This window comes from Bos javanicus, chromosome 2, assembly GCF_032452875.1.
Source record: "Bos javanicus breed banteng chromosome 2, ARS-OSU_banteng_1.0, whole genome shotgun sequence".
In the NCBI taxonomy this organism is placed as follows: domain Eukaryota; kingdom Metazoa; phylum Chordata; class Mammalia; order Artiodactyla; family Bovidae; genus Bos; species Bos javanicus.
This window is the reverse complement of record NC_083869.1, coordinates 136,274,189-136,281,018: the sequence shown is the minus strand read 5'-3', so window position 1 is coordinate 136,281,018 and position 6,830 is coordinate 136,274,189. Positions and strand designations below refer to the sequence as shown.

Sequence of the window (6,830 nt, the reverse complement as noted above, 5' to 3'; positions counted from 1 at the left end):
TGTGGTGCCTGGCCAGGGTGGGCGGTTTCAGTCAGCATGTTTCCCCTCACAGTTCCACTGTGGTTTTATAGATCAGGCCATAGCATCCTACATCCCCTGGGTCAAATTCTACCACAACCTGTGCTGGTTGGACCTAAAAGCTGAGAATGATTTTTATTATTTTAAATGTTATAAAGTTTTGTGAGACATATGAATTATATGGCTGTCAAATTTCAGTGTCTATAAAGATATCTAAGACTGCTTTCCTGCTGCAATAACAGAATTGAGTAGATGCAGCAGAGGTCATATGACAGTCTAAAATATCTACTATCTGCCCTTTAGAAAAACTTGCCGGCTCTGGCTCAGGAAAGTAGTATTTTAATTACTGTATGCTGGAGTTTTACTTGAAGAAAAGTAAAGTTTTATTAAATTTTGCCCCATGAAATAAATCTTTTTTAAGTAATGTAAAACTGGCCATGTTACTCTCAGTAATCTCAGAATAAACACAAGGACAGCAAATATTTATTAATAATTGAAAATTTGTTACAGAATCAGGTCATTTAGATGATCTTCTGCATGACACATTGACGTGGTTGATTCCAGAGTTGCATTTTCCCTTAGGATCAGGTGGATTCTATAGTCTCTCCGTGTGTGTGTGTGTGTGTGTGTGTGTGTGTGTGGCTTGAATGATTGCATGCTTCTTTATTCTTGCCTCCCTGGTGCTGCTTAGAGACCCTGGATATTTTATGGAAGCAATGGCCACACCACGCTAAGAGGCCTAACCCTGTCTCTGTCTTGTGTCTTCAGGAGCTGAGTGCATACCAAATGTGCATGAAAGGTCCAGATGTGAAAGCTCAGGCGTCCCATTGACTCACACCTCCTATGTAAAGGGAACGGCCTTCTTCTACCCTCATGGGGATAATTAGGGCCAGATGTGAGGACAAAGTGTACGATGGGTCCAGGTGCAAAAAGTCAGTTATCCCCTTGCTTCATACCTGTGGTGCAAAGGGAAAATCCTTCCTTTGGGAAAACAGCTCAGAGCTCATAGAGACAAGGGCTGCCCCCTGCAGAGTGGGGCCAGTCGCCTCTGGTGGGGAAGACTGGGGTGATGACTGACTGGCTGGGGGCTCCCAGGATGAGGCAAGAGGCTGAGGAGCCCAAGTCTGCAGAGCCAAGGTCATACCAACCCCTCCTTGGATCTGCGTCTGTCTGAGTGGAGCAGTGACTTTAAGGGGCTAGGATGCCAGCTGCCTGCCTGGAGGTTACAGGAGAAGGAGGGGGCAGAAAAGCAGGCGGTGTGGCTCGTCTTGGTTTCTGAAGACACTTCTTTCTGGCACCAGGTGCCAAGCTATGCGAAAGATTGTATTCTTTTTATAAAGCTGCTTTAGCTGTTCTAATTCATTTGCCTTTCCATCTTAGTTCGTTTAAAAGATAAATGTACAAATGTATATATTTTTTTCTTTTAGCACCAGTGGAAATCCTATAACTTGGCTATTTTATCCAACAATTCATCATACAGATCTTTCCAAGTCAGTACCGATACAAATTTCCTTCCCAGATCCGTCTTAATGGCTGTTTCCTGAATGTTCTGTTTTTATACTGAGTGATACTAATATCAACAATCTTAGTACACAGGTATTTGCACAAATGTTCCTCCCACGCTGAGTTGTTATCATTGGACCTTCCGTGTGGAATATGAAAAGGTGGTCTATGGCTGTTTATCATTCATTTCTTTGATGGCTTCTGAAGAGACTGTTTTAAAACAAATGTTGTATCATGATTCCACTCTTTCTATTCCACAGAATAAAAATCATTCATACATGATTTTACCCAGTCCTTTCATGGTTTCAGTTTTACAGTCCACACAGTCTAAGTCTCACTAAATTCCTAAGTCCGCCCGGGAGCAGGGACCTGCCCTCTGGGCCGCCTGGGTCCGAGCCTCGGGAATCGCTGAGGAGCGCGCCTTCTCCCGCAGCTGCCCGGGGAGGTCTTCCCAGCTCCCGCCCTCCCGTCTGGTGTCTGGGTCTCCGCGCCCTGCCGGGCCGGGAGCCGGCTCCCAGGCGGACGCGCGGGACAAGCGGGGCGTAGGGCGGCCCGGCGGTCGGGGTCCGCCCGGGGCCGTGTGCGCCGCCCGTCGGGAGCCACCCAGCGGCCGCCGTGAGCCCGTCCCTTCCTGGGGAACGTTGGCGACTCCCGCGAAGTTTCGGCCGCCGAGCCCGGGGCAGAGCTCCAGAGGCCGGGGGTGACAGCGGCAACGCTCCCGGTGCCATGAGACCCGGGAAGAGCCTGCTGTCTCCGGAGATTCGGGCTGCAGGTCCGCGGCCTGGGCGGGCGGCGGCGGGCGGTGTCGCTGCCCGGCCGGGTGGACCAGCGCGCCGCGGGGCCCCTTCTGCCCGCGGGCACCGCCGGGGCAGCTGAGCGCGAGCAGGAAAGGGCACGGCGCCGGCGTCCGCGGGGTTACACCTTCTCCATGTTTCCCACTCGCCCGGAGGTGCGGACCACACGGACGCACGCAGACATGTCCAGTCTTCCCAGCCTCCCCCATGGACCCCGATAGTCCCGATTCACAAACGTGTGTCCTCTCCCCGGAGAGGGCCGGCCCTGGTGTCCAGAACAGGAGGCACCGGCAGGGACCACGGGCCGCCCGTCCTCCTCCCCAAAGAGCGCCGGAAGCGCTTCCTTGCCACCTTGGGGGAACGTCGTCCCGCTGCCTTCAGTGTCGTCCCCCAGGCGGCCACGGTTCCCGGTGACGTGCTCAGGACTCCGCAGACGGGTTTCCTGCAGGTCGGGCTGCATCTATTCCAGGGGCGCCAGGAGTCCCTTCTATTCTCCTCGGGCTCACAAGTGGAAAGGATGGTGTCCGTGTGGAGGCGCTGTGTTTCCCGGGTATGAGACACGGATACATCTGTGTGAGAATCACAAAGCTGACAGATTGGTGGCTGCTGTGGCGAGGTCGACCAGATGGCCCGACAGGTTGTTGGGGGTTTTTGTTAATATTTGTATTGTAATGTAGGTATTCAATGAGAAATCTTGAAATTAATTATAATGAAAATTAACATTATCATTGTTACTCAAAAATAACGTAATTATTACCTTTGTTTGCAATTAATTTCAGAAAAACTGTTTCAAGTTTATCCACAGAGTATCCAATTGAAGACGACCAGAGAAGGATGTTGAAATGAAGAACTTTCTTAACACACTGGGAAGTTGGGGAACCTCTCCTTCCAGTCACGAGGTCCTGCCCTGCAGCAACCGACCTGGAAAACCAGACCCCAGCCCCTGCAGCAATGGGCTCCAGGATTCAGTGCGTGGTCAGTGACTGTCACCTTCCTTATTTTTCTTCCTTTCTATTTAGTACCAAATGGAGGAAGCCAAATCTCATCTAAGCTGTCACCTGGGACGGCCCTCTTCCTGCCAGCCTGCGTCTGGCTTCCCCATATTACACGCTCTGAGCAGGACACGCTTTCCCTCTTTCCCACCAGAGCATGTCCCCACTCCTCTGTGTGCCCTGAGTCTCAGCCTAGGCGAGTGGTGGTGGCTGACTCCTTGCTCTGGAGACAAATTCTGAAGAAACAGTGAAGGATCAGGAAAATATCCTGGAGTAGGAAATGGCCACCCACTCCAGTATTCTTGCCTGGAAAATTCCATGAACAGAGGAGCCTGGCTATCTGCAGGCCGTGGGGTCACAAAGAGTCAAACACGACTGAGCATGCACACACAGACACAGGCATGTTTGTTTATGTCTACAGAGCTTAGAGTGAGAACCAAATAAAGCACTGAGGATAATATGTGGGTTTTGTTATTTTTGAAAAAAAATTCAAATTAATCATTTTAAGTTGAAATATATATCATATACCCAAAAATTCTCCTTTGAGCACTATATTTTAGTGATTGCCTATTTATATAGTTGTGTAGCCATCATCACTATCTGATCCAGAAGATTTTATATTTTATCTCCCTACAAAGACACCTAATGTTCCTTAATCAGTCACTTAAATTCCACATTCCTCACTCTTTCATCCTCATGGAATTGCCTATTCTGTGTATTTCAAGCACATGGCTTTGTACAACTGTGGCCATTTAGGTCCGGTTTCTTACACAGTGTCATGTTTTTGAAGCTCATTCATATTTTATCATGTGATCCAATTTTTTGTTTGGCTTCAGAATTTTCCTGTCTTTAACACATGCACACACACACACACACACACACACATACACACAGACGTGCTACAGTTCTTTAAATGTGGAAAATACACAGAGGTCCAATGTCACCATTAGAACCATTTTATGCACACAGTTCCATGGCATAAAGTACTGCCTTCCTGTAGGCACTCAACCTGCCCACCAACCCAGAGCGGCCAGCAAGCACAGAGGACGGCAGCCCAACTGTGCTGCCCATTGTCAGAACCCCCACAGCACCCACTCAGGCCAAGGCTAAACAATAGGTCCACTTCCCAATGGCCAAAGAAGAGACCAAGGGTGGCCAAGGGTGAGAGAGATGAAAGGAGAGACAAGCGGGAAAGTCCACAGCACCTGGTCTTTCCAGCTGGTCTTGCAACCAAGTACTAGCCAGGCTCAACCTTGCTTTAGCTTCTGAGCTCAGAAATTACCAGGGGCCTTCATGGTGGCATGGCCCTAGATGATGGCAGCCCCGACCAGGCACCCCAATACCCTGTGCTGTGGGGCCCTGCCATGCCAACCTCACCAGCCCCTGTCAGAGCCCTGGGGTGCCCAGCATCTGTGGGCAAACTGCTCCTGACACATCCTTCAGCCCTGTGGAGGCCCAGCCATCAGGCTGTGACTTGGAGTTCCCAGGAGGTGGTTATCACTCAGGGTATGTGGCCAGTGGCAATAGGGCCTGACCCTCTGGAAGTGAGTGGAGAAAAGCCCAGTGCTCTAATTCAATGCTGTCCTGGCACCAACTGCGTGTCTCTCGCTGACATCTTCACTGCTTCATCCAGATATTGCACGTACCACTCGTGTTCCGGCTGGGATTCTAGGGGCAGCCTTCACGGGGCTGCAGCCTTTCAGTGACCAATCCCAAGTGCCGAAGCCTCTGCCTGTGGACCCTCACATAGGTGGTACCGCTGTCAATGCTTAGGGATAAAACAGCAGATCTGAGACGCTGAAGACTTGTCCTAGGTCTGGCAAACAGCTCAGAACTGAGGTCTGGTGGCCTTAATGCTGTGACCTAAGACCACACCATCTGCCAGCAGACATGTCAATCTCCAGATAATCAGGATCGGATTGATTAAGTACAAAGAGGGACAAGTGTGTCATGTTGGGAGGAGGGAGGTGGAAACAGCACCCCTCTGCCTTTGTCTCCCTACTTCCAGCTGCCCAGGGGCCCAGCCACCTCCTCAATATCCTGTGTTCACATATTGTTCTGTTTTGACTCAGACAACATGGAGGGTCCCTGCCCCTCAAGTAGTAATTTTCTCAGTTTTGAGGGGTACAGTCATGAAATGTCTTCCAGTGTACAAATAGAGAAAAGATAAAACTCACCCAGACCACTGGAGTTCCTTATGAGGTGAGGGTGATATAAATCCCTTGAACTTCTGTTCTGGAAACAGGGAGGGAGGAGGAAGAAAAAGCTAATCTTCAGTGAATGTAACCTTCTCATGGACTCTGTTTAATCATTTTATCTGTACAGTTATTCAGTCATCATAACATTTACTCAAGGTCTTTTATCTTTCTGGCCTGATGTTCTCATGGAGCTCACAGGCTGAAGAGGTGCTCAAAGTGAGAGTCAGTTCCTAGGCAGGTTGATAAGAAGCCCAGGGGAAGCCGAGGAGAGAGGGTCTGGAGTTCTCAAGGAGGAGGAAAGGACAGACATCTTTTTTTTCTCTCTACATTCCTTAGTCTTAGTCACTTAAGACATTTGTTTTTGTTTTTGTTTCTTTCTTTCTTTAGGCCCAGAACTGATGATTACACAACTCAGTTTAAACTCTGTGAAAGAAAGTGAAGTTGCTCGGTCATGCCTGACTCTGCAACCCCATGGACTGTAGCCTACCAGGCTCCTTTGTCCATGGGATTTTCCAGGCAAGAGTACTGGAGTGGGTTGCTGTTTCCTTCTCCAGGGGATCTTCCCAACCCAGGGATCCAGCCCAGGTCTCCCACATTGTAGGCAGATGCTTTCCCATCTGAGCCACTTAAACTCTGTACTAGGGATCATATAACAACAATGTATCCTGCTTGAGGACAGTTTCTCCTTCCTAAAAACCTTCTGATTAATCCTGATATCTTAGAATGTATATTATGGGAATGGGTCTGCTAGGATCTTTCTGTTAAATTCTAATCCTGTTATCCTAAAATGCTAATTGTGGGAGTGGGTCTGGTAAAACTTTCACAAACTTGACACATTCTTTTGATTTAATGTAGAAACTAATTTAAAGAGTATATACATCCCTTGCTAACACTAGCAATGGGGCACTCCCCACCCCCTTCTGCTGTCCATGTCAGAAGCTTTCTCTGACCTTTTCCCACTGTCATAAAACTCTGCTACACAAACGCTCTTGAGTGATCAATCCTGGTCCCTGGTCCTGAAGCTAAATCTTCTTCGGAGATCCTGAATCCGACATCGTTCATAGTAAGTTCAATTGAATCTATAACAATCTCTTAAAAGCCAAATATAATCTTAAAATAAGCTATGCTGCTGCTAAGTCACTTCAGTCGTGTCCAACTCTGTGCGGCCCCATAGACGGCAGCCCACCAGGCTCTCCATCCCTGGGACATGCCCTCTTGTGATGCGTGTCCCAGGGATATGCGTCACATATGACACTTCCTGCATGTCCCAGGGATATACGTCTTATGACACTTCCTGCAGTGTTCTGCAGGCAAGAACACTGGGG

The 6,830-nt window shown here is 49.0% G+C and overlaps 1 long non-coding RNA gene across 4 annotated transcripts; it reads left to right on the top strand.

Annotated features, from left to right (window-relative positions):
- Positions 1–2,686: 2,686 nt before the first annotated feature.
- LOC133235027 (uncharacterized) lies at positions 2,687–6,354 on the top strand. Of its 4 annotated transcripts, none has more exons than XR_009732410.1 (3): positions 2,687–2,988; positions 3,095–3,290; positions 5,893–6,354. It is a non-coding gene; the product is annotated as an uncharacterized LOC133235027 (long non-coding RNA). The 4 variants fall into 4 exon arrangements; XR_009732413.1 differs by lacking the exon at positions 5,893–6,354 and adding an exon at positions 3,462–4,782; XR_009732412.1 differs by having other exon boundaries at positions 2,688–2,865; positions 3,110–3,290.
- Positions 6,355–6,830: the final 476 nt, after the last annotated feature.